We start from the raw sequence: 20,707 nt of genomic DNA, 5'->3' as shown, positions 1-20,707 counted from the left end.
GGGTTCGGTGTCCGGGAAAAGTTCGGTAAAAGTCCGGGACACGGACCCGGACTTTTTTTTAAAGTTCGGCCGAACCCGTCGAACACGGACATCTAGGTGTTCGCTCAACCCTAGTCACCAGTATTCCCTGGGCCCTCACACTATTGACACGTTGCATCTTCACCATCTACACTGTGCCTCTGCCCCATCCACATCCACACTACATACATCATGCACCTACATTATCCACACTAAGCACTCACAGAGATGAAATGCAGGTCAGATGGAAGTCAAATTCAAGTCAGGAAGAGATCAAATGTAGGTCAGTTGGAGGTAAAACGCAGATCAGAAAAAGGTCAAGTGCAGGTGAGGAGGTCAAATGCAGGTCAGATGGACATTAAATGCAGCTCAGATGAGGTTAAATGCAAAGCAGGAAGAAGTCAACTGCAGGTCAATGGTAGGTCAGGAGGAGGTCAACTGCAGGTCAAAAGGGTGCCAAATGCAGATCAGAAGGAGTTCAAATAGAGGTGAAATTCTGTTCAGGAGGAGGTCAAATGTACTGTAGGTTAGATGGAGGTCAAATGAAATGCAGTTCAAGTGCATGTCAAGAGGGAGTTGAATGCAGGTCAGGGCAAGGTCAAATTAAGGTCAGGTGGAAGTAAAATGCAAATCTGGAGGTCAAAGGCAGGTAAAAAGGTCAACTTCAGGTCAGATGGAGATAAATGCAGGTCAAATGCAGCTCAGAAAAGGGGCAAATGCAAGTCATGTGTAGGTTAGGAGGAAATCAACTGCAGGTCAAATGCAGGTCAGAAAGAGGTCAAATGCACTTGTCAATCAATTCGGAATGATCACATAAGTTTCTAATCTGCCATTGACACAAGTCTTTAGGCTGACAGAGGGAGCCTCCTTACAGACAGCTGGCAGTAAGGAAACCGCTGCACTTTTCTGACCACTAAAGAAAGAAGTGAGAAAGAGAACAAGCATTTAAACATAATGAATAAAACAAATTTAAGCAGCGCTAGCAATAAGTTAGTGAAAATATAAAATTATGATAAAACCAATCTATATCATTCAAAATTAATAATATATTGTATCAATCACATAAAGTGCATATAATTACTGCAATAATTATATAAAGTGCATAATAAATTAATAAATATAATTTTCAAGTGAGAAGATTAAAGTGCATAAATAATTTAGTGAAAAAAGTCCTTATTGATGATCCAATAGGTGCCAAAGTGCCAAGTGAATAAAGGTGCTTAAAAGGTGAAGGTGCCCTCTTGGTTCCCCACTCACCGGATTATGATTGTAAAAAAGCCCTTGGTATTATTGCACATTTGCCCAGGATCTGATGTGGGGTTCCTCCGATGTGACCTCCAAGTTGAAATCGTCTCCGATATCACCATTAAAAGAAAAAAGGGCCATACATCGTGAAGTACGTAGGTAAATTTTATTTCCCCAAAAAATGATTCAATACTTACAGGATAAAAAGGTTAAAAAGCATTGTAACGGATCTTTGTACCCCAGCTGGGCACATCCGCCGAATCTGTGTCTCCTGTCCTCCAAACGCACCCACAGCCTGCAGAGAAGTCATATCCAGCCCTTAACCCCTCAATCACGAGACAATCCACACAGGTGTTGAGGGTTAGCCATGCAGAGCTTAAACTGTTTATTACATTCCAAGACAACAGTTTTACATACAGTTAGGGAAACTCCCCTTAGCCTTTCCACAGAAGGGGGGGAAGGGAACCAACCAATGAGAACTGAACATTTGTACATTTGAAACATGCAGTCTTAATACACACCCCCTGCGGAGAGATGTCTCCAACTCAGACCATTGTCTGCCATGAATCCACACACTTAGACACAGAAACAGGAGAGGGGGGGGGGGGATGATTTGTAACATTACATTACATTAACTCAATGCCATGAGTCAGTTGTTCAGAGGATGAATAAAGGGAAAATAAAATGCAATGTCCCAAACTCATAAGAAAATGACACAAAGGGGTTTACAATCCAGGGACAGGGTGATCCGTCACCCATAGTGACGGCTAGTACCGTCACATCTCTTCCCCCCCAAAGGTAGACTAATCCAGGTACTAGACCTCCAACTGGTCTGTGCCTGAATTAGTCGGGTAACAAATCCCAAAGAGTCAATGTCTGTTTGCCTGGATAATTCGTCGGCGATGCTTCCCAGGGCAGTAGTGGATGGTAAAGTCAAAAGGCTGCAGCGCCAAACTCCAGTATCTTCTGGCCCATAGTCTGTCGGTAGGAGGCTTGCGCACAGTCCCCTCCAAAACACACAGTGACAGTGGGTTCTGTCACATTTCTCCCCTTTTAAAAACAGACTAACGAGGTTCCTGACCCTCAAATGGTCTGGACCTGCGTTAGTCACAAACTTCCACCCCAGGCAACCAGGAAAAGTAAAAGAACGACTCTGGCGCTGGGGAGCAAAACCGCACATAGGGTCTCCCATGAATAAAAACAGCCGCTGCAGAGTGGGAACAGCTGTCTGCACTCCTCTGATCCAGGGCAGGGTTATAGATATTGGGGGGAGCTGAATAATTCTCTGCCCTGATGCCAGCGCTTCCGCGGGTAGGGAATGTAGGCTGGTAGGGCTATGCATTTGGGGAGAAAAAGGTACTTGCTTTTCTCCTGGTGTAGTTACCAGCCGCTGAGAAGGTATCTTGCAGGGACTGTCTCCCGGATTCTTCATCTCTGGTTCTGATGCTGGGCAGAGACCATCAGCGCTCTGTCCTGTAGCCAGCGCTTCTGCTGGGGGGATGAACATTGGGGTAGTGTCCAATTGCTGGGGAGGGAGAATTGCTTCCTCTACTCCCGGTGGGGATATCTGCTGTTGGGAAAACAGCTCACGCAGATCCTCTCTCAGACTCTCCGGATCCAACTCTTTTTCTGATGCTGGGCAGATGCCAGGGGCACTCTGCCCTGTAGCCAGCACTTCTGCTGGGGCGATAAACACTGGGGTAGTGTCCAAGTGCTGGGGAAACGGCTCACTGAGGTCACCCCTCGGACTCCCGGGATCTACCTCTGAGGGTGGGCAGAGGCCAGCGGCACTCTGCCCCGTAGCCAGCGCTTCTACTGGGGGGATAACCACTGGGGTAGTGTCCAAGTGCTGGGGAAACGGCTCACTGAGGTCACCCCTCGGACTCCCTGGATCTACCTCTGAGGGTGGGCAGAGGCCAGCGGCACTCTGCCCCGTAGCCAGCGCTTCTGCTGGGGGGATAACCACTGGGGTAGTGTCCAAGTGCTGGGGAAACGGCTCACTGAGGGCATCCCTCGGACTCCCTGGATCTAACTCTGAGGGTGGGCAGAGGCCAGCGGCACTCTGCCCCGTAGCCAGCGCTTCTGCTGGGGGGATGAACATTGGGGTAGTGTCCAATTGTTGGGGAGGGAGAATTGCTTCCTCTACTCCCGGTGGGGATATCTGCTGTTGGGAAAACAGCTCACGCAGATCCTCTCTCAGACTCTCCGGATCCAACTCTTTTTCTGATGCTGGGCAGATGCCAGGGGCACTCTGCCCTGTAGCCAGCACTTCTGCTGGGGCGATAAACACTGGGGTAGTGTCCAAGAGCTGGGGAAACGGCTCACTGAGGTCACCCCTCGGACTCCCTGGATCTACCTCTGAGGGTGGGCAGAGGCCAGCGGCCCTCTGCCCCGTAGCCAGCGCTTCTGCTGGGGGGATAAACACTGGGGTAGTGTCCAATTGTTGGGGAGGGAAAATTGCTTCCTCTACTCCCGGTGGGGGTATCTGCTGTTGGGAAAACAGCTCACGCAGATCCTCTCTCAGACTCTCCGGATCCAACTCTTTTTCTGATGCTGGGCAGATGCCAGGGGCACTCTGCCCTGTAGCCAATGCTTCTGCTGGGGCACCAGATGAGATACTCTGGACTTGCTGCTGATCACCATTTCCCAGCCTTCCAGCGCCTGTCTCAACTCCCCCTTCTGAGACCTTCATGCTATCAGCTTGTCTCGCTGCCTGGTGGACCTCCGGTACGTTCCGGCATTCTAGCGCTCGCAGTGCCCTCTGTATCATCGCTGCTTCTTCCATTGCAGTAAGTACGGGAAAACGCAGGGTCACCCCTGGCCCCATTTGCTTCTCATCTTCATGACTGTCTGCTATTTCTCTCGGACAGTCCCAGGCAACGGGAGCCATGCCAGGCTGCTGATCACCGTCAAACAGCCGCTTGTAGGCAATCTCGAGCTCCCATTCCTGCTCAACCAGGAACTCCAATTCCTCCAGGTCACACACCTCGTCGGGGAGGTCCAGCACCTCATCTCGGAAGTCTAGGATGTTTTCCAGCCGCCACTCCTCATCGCTCCCAAAGTCTGGGTCTCCGTACATTTTTTGATGGAGCAGCCCCACGCCGCCATAGCCAACGCCTTCTGTTGGGCTGCCATCTGCTGTACCTGGCCACAGTTGAGCCGCGAACCACCGGAGGGCTCTGTAGCTGGCGTCCAGCCTCATTTCCTCCTGGACCAATCTTCCGAGCTCCGTCTTCCCTTCATCTCGCGGTCGTTCCCTCAGGAACACCTCTCGTTCACAGTACTGCTTCCGGTACATCTCTGTGGAGGAGGGAAGGATCTTCCCCTGATGGTGCCGCTCGTGGCTTAGCGCCTCATGCCAGAGTTGCCGGCGGATCACATCCTCCCAGCCGAGCCTGGTGTGCTCTGTCGCTGGTCCCCGATGGTGCTTCCGCATGCCTTGCAGCCTCCTCCCGAACTCCGCTCTCATGCTGGCTGGTCCCCGTATCACTCCTCGGCAGCTGCCCAGATCTTGAATCCTGGTGGTGGTTTGGATGTCCTGGACTGCAGGAGACATCCCACCGCTGCCAACCAATGTAACGGATCTTTGTACCCCAGCTGGGCACATCCGCCGAATCTGTGTCTCCTGTCCTCCAAACGCACCCACAGCCTGCAGAGAAGTCATATCCAGCCCTTAACCCCTCAATCACGAGACAATCCACACAGGTGTTGAGGGTTAGCCATGCAGAGCTTAAACTGTTTATTACATTCCAAGACAACAGTTTTACATACAGTTAGGGAAACTCCCCTTAGCCTTTCCACAGAAGGGGGGGAAGGGAACCAACCAATGAGAACTGAACATTTGTACATTTGAAACATGCAGTCTTAATACACACCCCCTGCGGAGAGATGTCTCCAACTCAGACCATTGTCTGCCATGAATCCACACACTTAGACACAGAAACAGGAGAGGGGGGGGGGGGGGATGATTTGTAACATTACATTACATTAACTCAATGCCATGAGTCAGTTGTTCAGAGGATGAATAAAGGGAAAATAAAATGCAATGTCCCAAACTCATAAGAAAATGACACAAAGGGGTTTACAATCCAGGGACAGGGTGATCCGTCACCCATAGTGACGGCTAGTACCGTCACAAGCATGTATCAAACAAAGCAAGTGGCGCCGCTCGTAGCGTGCGTTCCACACACAGGAAGTTCCCAACCGGAAATGACGTTACGTCCACAACCGGAAGTGCGTCAACGCGTTTCGCCGTCACACAGGGCGTCTTCAAAGGACATCACTTCCTGTTGGCAGAGGCTCTTTATATCGTAGCCTCACCTACATCATATCCGGATTTATTTAGGAACATAACTTTATTTTCCTTAGGTTTATTTATCTTATATCTGTTAATGGTATAGCGATATTAATCAACTATATCAGAATTAATAAATGAGCTTAATTTACAACTTTTAAAATATATGGACATTCTATATCCGGGCGTAACTTCCTGTTTACAAATTGCTGTACAATCACATTAAACACTTACAATGAGCAATAGATATAAATTAACAATGGATATACAATAAAAACTAATAAGGGTTAAATATTTAAATATCCTAGAGCTATTTAGATTTACTTGGGACTAGTATTTAATATTGTGCTATATTATACGTATATAAATAATATTGAATAATTAACATGGTTGTTTATAATTATAATTTATTAGGGATTACCAAAAATTTTAAAATTCTAAAACCAACTTTTATTATTGATTATATTAAAACATAAATTGTATATTAAAACCAAAGATGGGAGGCGAAAATATGATTAACTATTATTATATTAATTTAATTAGGAGGGTTCTATTGGAGCATGAAGATTATTTAGTATTAATTTATTATTAGATTTACCATGGAGGAAGGCATAATTTAAAATCATATTAATGTTTTATAAATATAAAAATATATATAACATTTTTTTTTTCCTATAAAATATTTTAAAAGAGGATAAAAAGATAATTTTTAATCAGTAATTTTTACAGGAGGATAAAAAATATTTTTAATCAGTATTTTTTATAAATATTCTACCAATCTGATAAAAAGCAGTTCACATCTACATCCACGTTCAAACCTTTAGGCTGGAGTGTTTCTAACCGATGAATCCATTGTGTTTCGTTTTGGGACACTGCTTGCTTTAAATTGCCGCCCCTCCAATGGGGTTCAATTTTATCGATTGCACAAAAAGATAATAGGGTGGGATTACTTTGGTGGACCAGTTTAAAATGGTGGGAAAGGCTATGGTTTTTAAAACCTTTTCTAATGTTAGAGATATGTTCCCTAAGTCTTATCCTCAACTCTCTAGTGGTCCTACCAACATATTGTAACCCACAAGGGCATGAAAGGAGATATGTCACATGCGTGGATGCACAGGTAATTAATTTTTTTTATTTGGTATGTTTTACCGTTAAAAGCGGATTTAAAAGTCGTGTGCTTTCTTCTTCTAAATTTTGAGGTCCTGCATATCATGCACCTGCCACAGCTAAAATACCCATCCTGATCCCAGAAGGTACCTATTTTAGTGGGTGGGTTGACTACATTGTGGGCTAGCTGCAGTCTTAATGTTTTGGGTTTCGTGTATATAAACTGTGGCTTGGATGGGAGGAGAGTTTTGAGAACATTATCTTTTAATAGAAGGTGCCAATGCTTTTTTAAAATCTTTTCCATTTGTACGTGTTGTCTTGAGAAGCTGGTAAGAAAGGCCATACTATAATCTTTATTTTCTTTTTTCCTCTTTTTGAATAAATCCTTTCGTTTAATATTTTTTACTTTATTTTTAGTGTTTTCAAGATCTTTTCTTCTGTATCCTTTTTCTTCGAATTTTTTAATGATTAGGTCGGCTTGTTCTTCATAATCGCTTTCTTTATCACAATTTCTCCTAATCCTCATTAGCTGGCTGTTGGGTATTGTGTTTAGCCACCTAGGATGGTGGCAACTGCCTATGGGAATGTAGCCATTGGAATCTACTTCTTTAAAGTGAGTCTTAGTGCAGAGTCTGTTAAAATCCTTAAAAATACTCAAATCTAAAAAGTTAATAATTTCGGAGCTGCTGGTGTGGGAAAAAGAGATATCATAGTGGTTATTACTCATAAAATTTAAAAATTGATTTAATGAGTCCTGGGTACCTCTCCAAATAATAAAAATGTCATCTATGTATCTCTTGTAGCTAATAAGTTCTTTTGGTCTGTTTTTAAAAATTTGCTCACTTTCCCACTTCCGCATAAAAATATTAGCTATTGAGGGAGCATATTTTGCTCCCATCGCTACTCCTTTCTTTTGTCTGAAATATTTTTTCTCATGCCAGAAGTAATTGTGGCTCATTGCGAGGTCCAATCCTTGTAGTAAAAATTCTTTTTGTTTGGTTTTTATTTCAGTCTGGTCTAAGGCCCATTTGGCAGCTTTCAATGAGTGTTCCTGTTTTATATTTGTATACAGGGAATTGACATCTACTCCCACAAGAATGTCATTCTCCTCTATTTTAATATCTCTAATGATTTCCATTAGGTGTTTGCTATCACGCAAATAGGCCTGGCCATCCTGTGCCAACGGCTGGAAAAAACAATACAGGTATTCACCCAAACGTGACAAAAGGGAATTCACCCCACTAACAATGGGCCTACCGGGCGGATGTTCCTTGTTCTTATGGATCTTTGGTAGTTGATATATTACTGGTACTTTTGGCGCATCTGGTACCAAGTATCTGCTTTCTTTCTTATTTATAATATTTTCTTTCTTTGCCCATTTTATTAATCTCGTTAATTTCGCTTTATATTTTTTGGTGGGGTTCTCCTTTAGTTTTTCATAGGTGTTATGATCATTAACCAATCGGTTAAGTTCATCTAAATAATCTTTTTTATTCAAAATTACAAGGCCGCCCCCCTTGTCTGCGGCTCTAATTACTATATCTTTTCTTTTTTCCAAGGATTTGAGGCCTCTTTCTATGTCTTCTTTTTTTCTTGAATTTTTTATTTTCAGACTTTCCAGGTCATTCTCCACCATAGTTTTAAAAACATCTAAAAACTGGTTATTTAAAATTTTTGGGTTAAAAACAGACTTGTTTCTTAATTGTGTATATAAAAACTCTCCTGTAGGTGTAATTACTTCTTTCTTTTTTCCTGCATAGTACTTTTTTATATTTAGTTTCCTCACAAATATTTGAATGTCGATATATGTGTCGAACTTATTTAGATTTTTTTCAGGTGCATATTTTAGTCCCAGACTCAAGACTTTTAATTCATCTTCGGTAAAAGTGGCACTGCTTAGAAATGCTATGAAAAACTAAAGGAGAACCCCACCAAAAAATATAAAGCGAAATTAACGAGATTAATAAAATGGGCAAAGAAAGAAAATATTATAAATAAGAAAGAAAGCAGATACTTGGTACCAGATGCGCCAAAAGTACCAGTAATATATCAACTACCAAAGATCCATAAGAACAAGGAACATCCGCCCGGTAGGCCCATTGTTAGTGGGGTGAATTCCCTTTTGTCACGTTTGGGTGAATACCTGGATTGTTTTTTCCAGCCGTTGGCACAGGATGGCCAGGCCTATTTGCGTGATAGCAAACACCTAATGGAAATCATTAGAGATATTAAAATAGAGGAGAATGACATTCTTGTGGGAGTAGATGTCAATTCCCTGTATACAAATATAAAACAGGAACACGCATTGAAAGCTGCCAAATGGGCCTTAGACCAGACTGAAATAAAAACCAAACAAAAATAATTTTTACTACAAGGATTGGACCTCGCAATGAGCCACAATTACTTCTGGCATGAGAAAAAATATTTCAGACAAAAGAAAGGAGTAGCGATGGGAGCAAAATATGCTCCCTCAATAGCTAATATTTTTATGCGGAAGTGGGAAAGTGAGCAAATTTTTAAAAACAGACCAAAAGAACTTATTAGCTACAAGAGATACATAGATGACATTTTTATTATTTGGAGAGGTACCCAGGACTCAATAAATCAATTTTTAAATTTTATGAGTAATAACCACTATGATATCTCTTTTTCCCACACCAGCAGCTCCGAAATTATTAACTTTTTAGATTTGAGTATTTTTAAGGATTTTAACAGACTCTGCACTAAGACTCACTTTAAAGAAGTAGATGCCAATGGCTACATTCCCATAGGCAGTTGCCACCATCCTAGGTGGCTAAACACAATACCCAACAGCCAGCTAATGAGGATTAGGAGAAATTGTGATAAAGAAAGCGATTATGAAGAACAAGCCGACCTAATCATTAAAAAATTCGAAGAAAAAGGATACAGAAGAAAAGATCTTGAAAACACTAAAAATAAAGTAAAAAATATTAAACGAAAGGATTTATTCAAAAAGAGGAAAAAAGAAAATAAAGATTATAGTATGGCCTTTCTTACCAGCTTCTCAAGACAACATGTACAAATGGAAAAGATTTTAAAAAAGCATTGGCACCTTCTATTAAAAGATAATGTTCTCAAAACTCTCCTCCCATCCAAGCCACAGTTTATATACACGAAACCCAAAACATTAAGACTGCAGCTAGCCCACAATGTAGTCAACCCACCCACTAAAATAGGTACCTTCTGGGATCAGGATGGGTATTTTAGCTGTGGCAGGTGCATGATATGCAGGACCTCAAAATTTAGAAGAAGAAAGCACACGACTTTTAAATCCGCTTTTAACGGTAAAACATACAAAATAAAAAAATTTATTACCTGTGCATCCACGCATGTGACATATCTCCTTTCATGCCCTTGTGGGTTACAATATGTTGGTAGGACCACTAGAGAGTTGAGGATAAGACTTAGGGAAAATGTCTCTAACATTAGAAAAGGTTTTAAAAACCACAGCCTTTCCCACCATTTTAAACCGGTCCACCAAAGTAATCCCACCCTATTATCTTTTTGTGCAATCGATAAAATTGAACCCCATTGGAGGGGCGGCAATTTAAAGCAAGCAGTGTCCCAAAACGAAACACAATGGATTCATCGGTTAGAAACACTCCAGCCTAAAGGTTTGAACGTGGATGTAGATGTGAACTGCTTTTTATCAGATTGGTAGAATATTTATAAAAAATACTGATTAAAAATATTTTTTATCCTCCTGTAAAAATTACTGATTAAAAATTATCTTTTTATCCTCTTTTAAAATATTTTATAGGAAAAAAAAAAAATTATATATATTTTTATATTTATAAAACATTAATATGATTTTAAATTATGCCTTCCTCCATGGTAAATCTAATAATAAATTAATACTAAATAATCTTCATGCTCCAATAGAACCCTCCTAATTAAATTAATATAATAATAGTTAATCATATTTTCGCCTCCCATCTTTGGTTTTAATATACAATTTATGTTTTAATATAATCAATAATAAAAGTTGGTTTTAGAATTTTAACATTTTTGGTAATCCCTAATAAATTATAATTATAAACAACCATGTTAATTATTCAATATTATTTATATACGTATAATATAGCACAATATTAAATACTAGTCCCAAGTAAATCTAAATAGCTCTAGGATATTTAAATATTTAACCCTTATTAGTTTTTATTGTATATCCATTGTTAATTTATATCTATTGCTCATTGTAAGTGTTTAATGTGATTGTACAGCAATTTGTAAACAGGAAGTTACGCCCGGATATAGAACGTCCATATATTTTAAAAGTTGTAAATTAAGCTTATTTATTAATTCTGATATAGTTGATTAATATCGCTATACCATTAACAGATATAAGATAAATAAACCTAAGGAAAATAAAGTTATGTTCCTAAATAAATCCGGATATGATGTAGGTGAGGCTACGATATAAAGAGCCTCTGCCAACAGGAAGCGATGTCCTTTGAAGACGCCCTGTGTGATGGCGAAACGCGTTGACGCACTTCCGGTTGCGGACGTAACGTCATTTCCAGTTGGGAACTTCCTGTATGTGGAACGCACGCTACGAGCGGCGCCACTTGCTTTGTTTGATACATGCTTTTTAACCTTTTTATCCTGTAAGTATTGAATCATTTTTTGGGGAAATAAAATTTACCTACGTACTTCACGATGTATGGCCCTTTTTTCTTTTAATGGTGATATCGGAGACGATTTCAACTTGGAGGTCACATCGGAGGAACCCCACATCAGATCCTGGGCAAATGTGCAATAATACCAAGGGCTTTTTTACAATCATAATCCGGTGAGTGGGGAACCAAGAGGGCACCTTCACCTTTTAAGCACCTTTATTCACTTGGCACTTTGGCACCTATTGGATCATCAATAAGGACTTTTTTCACTAAATTATTTATGCACTTTAATCTTCTCACTTGAAAATTATATTTATTAATTTATTATGCACTTTATATAATTATTGCAGTAATTATATGCACTTTATGTGATTGATACAATATATTATTAATTTTGAATGATATAGATTGGTTTTATCATAATTTTATATTTTCACTAACTTATTGCTAGCGCTGCTTAAATTTGTTTTATTCATTTATTCTAAGAATTTTTCTTAGTGTTCGCAGCAGCTGCACACTTTCACAGTTCATCACTATAATATCACTATTGTGTAGCGCGGGTTTAAATTTGTTTTTTCATTTAAACATAATAAAAATATTTAATCTAGCAAAAATAAGCAAAAGAGGAAGAACAAAAATCGATCGAATTATTATTATACTTAGTAATAGAGCTAAACCTAAATGCTAAAGAAATTACTCATAAATAAAAAATGCTGTATTCTTGGCACCCCCTAGTGGGGAAGATATTAATGATTGAAGATACTTTATAGGATGAATAGAATATATTGTAAAATGCTCAGATTTGGAGGTGGGGCCCAGTCGCACCTGCAACTCCTGTTTCTACAGTAGTGACATTTGGATGTGCTTTATAACTTTTTTCTGTTGTACTTTGTTCCAGCCACACGGTGTTGTTAAACCTTGGTCTACTACTCGCATCAGTCACACTGGCTTTTTAGATCCTATTTATGTTAAAGCTGGCTTTTTTAATCGTATTTACTTGAAATATGGACATCACTCAGAACAAGACACCCTTCGCCTCGCAGATTTGCATCAAGTTTTTTGGTGTTTTTTCCATCCCACGGTTTATATCCGGGAATACGGCGCTGACAGGTCATTGCTGCAGCTAACCTGTGACAGAGATGGAGATACTCCTACATGCCCGAACTATGGTAAGCATGATCAATCATCAGGAAATGTACTGCTGTGTGTTGAGCACCATTACTGGTTATAAGAAACAACATGATATAAACTATGTATCAATACGGTTGTGCTCCACTTATATATTGTGCTCCACAACCTATTGTAAGAGGGAGCACTCACCAGAAGGCTTTGGGCCACCAGGATCCCCACCACTTATATTCTGATTCCTGTTATGGACTTGTAGTGTACATTCACTTCCTTATTTCTTGTATCCAGGAACCGCAGGTTAAACCCAGAACAAAAAACCATAATGGGGTGATCGTGTTTATTAAAAAGGATTATTAAAATGAAAGCCGATACACTCACATTTTTATGTGCTCTAAAGCGGCACCCACTGTATAAAGCCTGTTTAAAAATTTCCTTGCCACCGCTCGTCTCTCTGAGCCAGCGTGCGTTTCACCTGAGCCGGACGTGACGTCAGAGAAGGACCCGGAACTACCACCACTATTGAGACCTCAATGCATTTCACCGGAAGGCAACTTTCTGATGACGCGTTCCAGTGAAATGCATTGAGGTCTCAATAGTTGTGATAGTTCCGGGTCCTGGAACTACTGGAAATAGTGGTGGTAGTTCCAGGTCCTTCTCTGACTTCCTGATGACGCCTTCCAGTAAAATACATTGAGGTCTCAATAGTGGTGGTAGTTCCAGTTCCGGGAACTACTGGAAATAGTGGTGGTAGTTCCGGGTCTTTCTCTGACTTCCTGATGATGCCTTCCAGTAAAATACATTGAGGTGTCAATAGTGGTGGTAGTTCCAGGTCCGGGAACTACTGGAAATAGTGGTGGTAGTTCCAGGTCCTTCTCTGACTTCCTGATGACGGCTTCCAGTGAAATGCATTGAGGTCTCAATAGTGGTAGTAGTTCCGGGTTCGGGAACTACTGGAAATAGTGGTGGTAGTTCCAGGTCCTTCTCTGACTTCCTGATGACGGCTTCCAGTGAAATGCATTGAGGTCTCAATAGTTGTGATAGTTCCGGGTCCGGGAACTACTGGAAATAGTGGTGGTAGTTCCAGGTCCTTCTCTGATTTCCTGATGACGCCTTCCGGTGAAATGCATTGAGGTCTCAATAGTGGTGGTAGTTTTGGGTCCTGGAACTACTGGAAATAGTGGTGGTAGTTCCAGGTCCTTCTCTGACTTCCTGATGACGCCTTCCAGTAAAATACATTGAGGTCTCAATAGTGGTGGTAGTTCCAGGTCCGGGAACTACTGGAAATAGTGGTGGTAGTTCCGGGTCCTTCTCTAACTTCCTGATGACGCCTTCCGGTAAAATGCATTAAGGTCTCAATAGTGGTGGTAGTTCCGGGTATGGGAATTACTGGAAATAGTGGTGGTAGGTCCGGGTCTTTCTCTGACGTCATGCCTGGCTCAGGTGGAACGCACACTGGCTCAGAGAGATGAGCGGCGGCGAGGAAACTTTTAAACAGGCTCTATACATTGGGTGCCGCTTTAGCGCACATAAAAAGTGTATCAGTTTTCATTTTATAATCCTTTTTAACAAATGTATTGCATGAGCACCCCGTTATTGTTTTTTGTTCTGGGTTTAACCTGTGGTTACTGGATACAAGTAATAAGGAAGTAAATGCACACAACAAGTCCAGTACAGGAATCAGCATATAAGCGGTGGGGGTCCTGGTGGCCCAAAGTCTTCTGGTGAGTGGCCCCTCTTACTATAGGTGGTGGAGCACAATATATAAGTGGAGCACAGATAAGAAAAGCATGCTTCACTGACCCACAAACGGTGGAAAAAGAAGTGGAATAGAACATTTTCTATATATTTTATTATTATTTTTTAAGTGGACTTTTAATACACATATATGTTGTGTCACACTTTTTGTTTTTTGAACAGCATTGTATAGCCTGTTTAAAAATTTCCTTGCCACCACTCGTCTCTCTGAGCCAGCGTGCGTTCCACCTGAGCCGGACGTGACGTCAGAGAAGGACTCGGAACTACCACCACTATTGAGGCCTCAATGCATTTCACCGGAAGGCAACTTTCTGATGACGCGTTCCAGTGAAATGCATTGAGGTCTCAATAGTTGTGATAGTTCCGGGTCCGGGAACTACTGGAAATAGTGGTGGTAGTTCCAGGTCCTTCTCTGACTTCCTGATGACGGCTTCCAGTGAAATGCATTGAGGTCTCAATAGTGGTGGTAGTTTTGGGTCCTGGAACTACTGGAAATAGTGGTGGTAGTTCCAGGTCCTTCGCTCACCAAATCTAATTTCTACCTTCACTGGTGTCGGGAATTGCTGCACTATTTGATTTACACCATCCATATATGTTGGATTTTTTATCATCACCTTATTTCTATGGAATGTTTCCTGTGATTGGACAATTTATGTTGTTGGACATTACCATTTTTAGCGCTACACATTTTTCTTATTTTTTATTGGTTTATCACTTTTTTTGGTCTAGTGATTGGTGTTAGCTGCTTATACATCTTTTAAGTTAGCGCAGTATTTTTTGCTGTATTTTTGCACAGTTCCAGGTCCTTCTCTGACTTCCTGCTGACGCCTTCCAGTAAAATACATTGAGGTGTCAATAGTGGTGGTAGTTCCAGGTCCGGAAACTACTGGAAATAGTGGTGGTAGTTCCAGGTCCGGAAACTACTGGAAATAGTGGTGGTAGTTCCAGGTCCAGAAACTACTGGAAATAGTGGTGGTAGTTCCGGGTCCTTCTCTAACTTCCTGATAAAATGCATTAAGGTCTCAATAGTGGTGGTAGTTCCGGGTATGGGAATTACTGGAAATAGTGGTGGTAGGTCCGGGTCTAATTATTTTCTAAGTGGACTTTTAATACACATATATGTTGTGTCACATTTTTTGTTTTTTGAACAGCATTGTATAGCATTGTTGATAGCACTCATTATTTTTGTATATTGTATGGTCATTGTTTTAGACACATATTTAGTATGAAGCTAGCGCCTCAGCACTAATCATGATATAAACTAAATGGAAGAAGAGACATCCATTTCACACAGCATTTAGGCTTCATTCACACAGGTGTACCTACCCATACACCCACGTAAAATACAGCCTTCACCTGTATGGGATGCACAGGTGTTCCATGCATCCGCACGTAGGCAGTACCATTCATGTCTATTGGGACACAGAGGCTGGATGAACACAGTTGCTGGCTCTAATTTTTACAGCTGTGTGGGTACCGGTGCAGGGAAATGTCCCCTAACATGTGCAGTCTGCATTTGGGGAAAAACAGCCACACAGCTGTCAAATTGAGACCAGCAGCTGTGTCCGTGCAGCCACTGTATCCCAATAGACATGAGTGGGACTGCCTGCATGCAGATGCATGAAACACCTGTGCATCTCATGCGGGCAAAGATGCCCATTCATACGGGTGTAAGGATAATGTAGGTACACCGATATGAATGAGTCTCATCCCAATTAAAAGAATAAGGCCTCAGTCATGAACACAGGACGTTTTTACAGCTGCTGTTAGGGACGTCTGAACTTTATTTTTTTACTGGCTCTAAAGGCCCCTCCAATGTTAGCCTATGTGTCCGTGCACACATAAAATTTTCAGAAGCGTTTGGAGGCATAAGCATTTAGGGGCAGTAGAAAAAACAACAGCCTGTGCTTCAAGGAGCAGAAGCTGTTTAGCTGTAAAAACGCAAAATGTCATTATTGAAATATAGGATTCTGAGTCTTGAGTTGCTCAGTGCTTTTGGGACTATAAGGTCCCATGCACACAGGGCGTCATAAAAAAATGAGCTGCAAAGCTATTTTTGACGCCAGGAAAAAGCGGCATCAAAAACGCGCCTCAAGCAGCGTTTTCCATTTGCGTCAAAGAGCGTTTAGGCGTGTTCTGCCTTTTTTAAAATAAGCACAACCCTCTTCTATTTGTGACCAATCACATTTTTCATTTTTCACATTTTAAAAAACGCCCGACGCTGCTAAAAGCCTGATATACAGCGTTAAGCCGCGTTTAGCAGCGTTGGGCGTTTTTTACAGCTTGACGCTGCAGCTCCAGAATGCACTGTTTCTGGGTTTTTTTTTATTTGCAGCCTAAAAACGCCTATGCCACTTGGAGCTCCTAAAAGCCCTGTGTGTGTGCATGAGGCCATAGAATAACATGGAGGGGCGTTTTTAAACTGCAAAAAAAATGCCTGACGCTCCTAACAGCAGCTGCAAAAACGCATGAGGCCTAAGACTCAGAATCTCGCTCTGGTTTTTTACCTTCATATTTCCAGTCGTGTTGAAACTGCATTTGTTCCTTTTCTCTTAAAGTCAGTAAAACTGATATACCTATATTCAAGTGTCATTGTTGTTTCTTTGAACTACCATGTCAGAACCTATAGTGTCAAGCGGGTTGGAGGTGCTTCAGGGTCAAGGAAGTGTGGAGGAAACAAACATATTCAGCAGCCCCTGTGGGGGTCGTGCTACAATTATTAATGCTGAGGTTGTTAAGAAAGGGACTGGGGAATCTATGTCCTCAGTCCCTTTTTCTGTCTCAAAGGGGAGATGTCAGACCCCTTATATCTCACCAATGCCCACCAACAGGGCTAATAGAAAAAAAAAAAAATTAATAAATATAAAAAAATAAAAATAAACTGTAAAAAGTTGAATTAAATGCTAAAAAAATATATAAATAAATAAAAAATAAGATAAAAAAACTGACCCCCCCCAGCTCTACCAACACTGTCCACTGCCACAACCCCTCCCCCCCCCCCCCCCCCCAAAAAAAAAAAAGCATTCCAAAAAAACAAATTCAATTGTAAAAAAATGCAGAGCATCTGGCAACTATTCACAGCGCTTCACTTTTCCCATATTTTGTTATGTTACAGCCTTATTCCAAAATGGATTCAATTCATTATTTTCCTCAAAATTCTACAAACAATCCCCCATAATGACAATGTGAAGGAAGTTTGTTTGAAATCCTTGAAAATTAATTAAAAATAAAAAAGGAATAAAATCCCATGTACATAAGTATCACACTCTTTGCCATGACACTCAAAATTGAGCTCAGGTGCATCCTGTTTCCACTAATCATCCTTGAGATGTTTCTACAACTTCATTGGAGTCCACCTGTGGTAAATTCAGTTGATTGGCCATGATTTAGAAAGGCACACACCTGTCTATAGAAGATCTCACAGGTAACAGTGCATGTCAGAGCATAAACCAAGCCATGAAGTTCAAGGAATTGCCTGTAGACCTCAGAAACAGGATTGTAAGGAGGCACAGATCTGGGGAAGGGTACAGAAAAATGTCTGCCTCATTGAAGGTCCCATTGAGCACAGTGGCCTCCATCATTCATAAATGTAGGAAGTTTGGAACCACCAGGACTCTTCCTAGAGCGGGCCGCCAGGCCAAACTGAGTGATCGGGCAGAAGGGCCTTAGTCAGGGAGGTGACTAAGAACCCGATGGGCACTCTAACAGAGCTCCAGCGTTTCTCTGTGGAGAGAGGAGAACCTTCCAGAAGAACAACTATCTTCAGGATTGTATGGAGACAAGGATCGGGGGAAGGGTGCAGAAAAATTTCTGCAGCATTGAAGGTCTCTATGAGCACAGTAGCTTCCATCATCTGTGAATGTAAGAAGTTTGGAACCAGCAGGACTCTTCCTAGAGCGTCCCGCCCAGCTAAACAGAGCAAACAGGGGAGAAGGCCCTTAGTAAGGGAGGTGACCAAGAACCCGATGGTCACTCTGACAGAGCTCCAGCGTTTCTCTGTTGATAGAGGAGAACCTTCCAAAAGAACATCCATCTCTACAGTACTCCACCAATCAGGCCTGTATGGTAAGGTGGCCAGGCAGAAGCCACTCCTTAGTAAAACGCACATGACAGCCCACCTGGAGTTTGCCGAAAGGCACCTGAAGGACTCTCAGACCATGAGAAACAAAATTCTCTGCTCTGATGAAACAAAGATTGAACTCTTTGGCCTAAATGGCAAGCGTCATGTCTGGAGGAAACCAGGCACTGCTCATCTCCTGGCCAATAACATCCCTATAGTGAAGCATGGTGGTGGCAGCATCATGCTGTGGGGATGTTTTTCAGTGACAGGAACTGGGAGACTAGTCAGGATGGAGGGAAGGATGAATGCAGCAATGTACAGAGACATCCCTGATGAAAACCTGCTCCCGAGCGCTCTGGACCTCAGACTGGGGCGAAAGTTCATCTTCCAACAGGACAACGACCCTAAGCACACAGCCAAGATAACAAAGGATTGGCTATGGGACAGCTTTGCGAATGTCCTTAAGTGGCCCAGCCAGAGCCCAGACTTGAACCCGATTGAACATCTCTGGAGAGATCTGAAAATGGCTGAGAACCGACGCTCCCCATCCAACCTGATGGAGCCTGAGAGGTCCTGAAAAGAAGAATGGGAGAAACTGACCAAAAATAGGTGTGCCAAGCTTGTAGCATCATACTCAAAAAAACTGGAGGCTGTAATTGGTGCCAAAGGAGCTTCACCAAAGTATTGAGCAATGGGTGTGAATACTTATGTACATGGGAGCTTTTTTTTTTGTTTTTTATTTTTAATAAATTTGAAAAGACTTTAAACAAATTTCTTTCACGCTGTCATTATGGGGGATTGTTTTTAGAATTTTGCACATCTCCTACACATACTACCCACCTCCATACACTCCGCACTCCTCTCCTGTACATACTACCCACCTCCATACACTCCGCACTCCTCTCCTGTACATACTACCCACCTCCATACACTCCGCACTCCTCTCCTGTACATACTACCCACCTCCATACACTCCGCACTCCTCTCCTGTACATACTACCCACCTCCATACACTCCGCACTCCTCTCCTGTACATACTACCCACCTCCATACACTCCGCACTCCTCTCCTGTACATACTACCCACCTCCATACACTCCGCACTCCTCTCCTGTACATACTACCCACCTCCATACACTCCGCACTCCTCTCCTGTACATACTACCCACCTCCATATACTCCGCACTCCTCTCCTGTACATACAACCCACCTCCATACACTCCGCACTCCTCTCCTGTACATACAACCCACCTCCATATACTCCGCACTCCTCTCCTGTACATACTACCCACCTCCATACACTCCACACTCCTCTCCTGTACATACTACCCACCTCCATACACTCCGCACTCCTCTCCTGTACATACTACCCACCTCCATACACTCCGCACTCCTCTCCTGTACATACTACCCACCTCCATACACTCCACACTCCTCTCCTGTACATACCACCCACCTCCATACACTCCACACTCCTCTCCTGTACATACTACCCACCTCCATACACTCCACACTCCTCTCCTGTACATACCACCCACCTCCATACACTCCACACTCCTCTCCTGTACATACTACCCACCTCCATACACTCCACACTCCTCTCCTGTACATACCACCCACCTCCATACACTCCACACTCCTCTCCTGTACATATCACCCACCTCCATACACTCCGCACTCCTCTCCTGTACATACCACCCACCTCCATACACTCCACACTCCTCTCCTGTACATATCACCCACCTCCATACACTCCACACTCCTCTCCTGTACATACTACCCACCGCCATACACTCCACACTCCTCTCCTGTACATACTACCCACCTCCATACACTCCGCACTCCTCTCCTGTACATACTACCCACCTCCATACACTCCGCACTCCTCTCCTGTACATACTACCCACCTCCATACACACCGCACTCCTCTACTGTACATACTTCCCACCTCTATACACTCCGCACTCCTCTCCTGTACATACTACCCACCTCCATACACTCCACACTCCTCTCCTGTACATACTACCCACCACCATACACTCCACACCCCTCTCCTGTACATACTACCCACCTCCATACACTCCGCACTCCTCTCCTGTACATACTACCCACCGCCATACACTCCACACTCCTCTCCTGTACATACTACCCACCACCATACACTCCACACCCCTCTCCTGTACATACTACCCACCTCCATACACTCCGCACTCCTCTCCTGTACATACTACCCACCTCCATACACTCCACACTCCTCTCCTGCACATACTACCCACCGCCATACACTCCACACTCCTCTCCTGCACATACTACCCACCGCCGTACACTCCACACTGTATATTCCTCATTTAACATTACCGCATGCACTATGAAAGGCATCTCAGACTCTATTAAACCACACCCGCTTTAAGTCACACCCACTATTTAGCGCAATTTAAACTATGCCCACATTTTGCCGCGG

At 42.6% G+C, this 20,707-nt stretch overlaps 1 protein-coding gene across 1 annotated transcript in view; it reads left to right on the top strand.

The window, feature by feature from the left end:
- LOC309550539 (uncharacterized protein) overlaps positions 1-20,707 on the top strand; it is a gene marked incomplete at both ends in the record, with an annotated part of 1,004,737 nt that overhangs the window by 196,736 nt on the left and 787,294 nt on the right. The window lies entirely within an intron of this gene.

This window comes from Pelophylax lessonae, assembly GCF_965119305.1.
Source record: "Pelophylax lessonae genome assembly, chromosome: 1".
In the NCBI taxonomy this organism is placed as follows: domain Eukaryota; kingdom Metazoa; phylum Chordata; class Amphibia; order Anura; family Ranidae; genus Pelophylax; species Pelophylax lessonae.
Note: the sequence above shows the minus strand (reverse complement) of the source record. Positions and strands in the feature narration are given on the sequence as shown.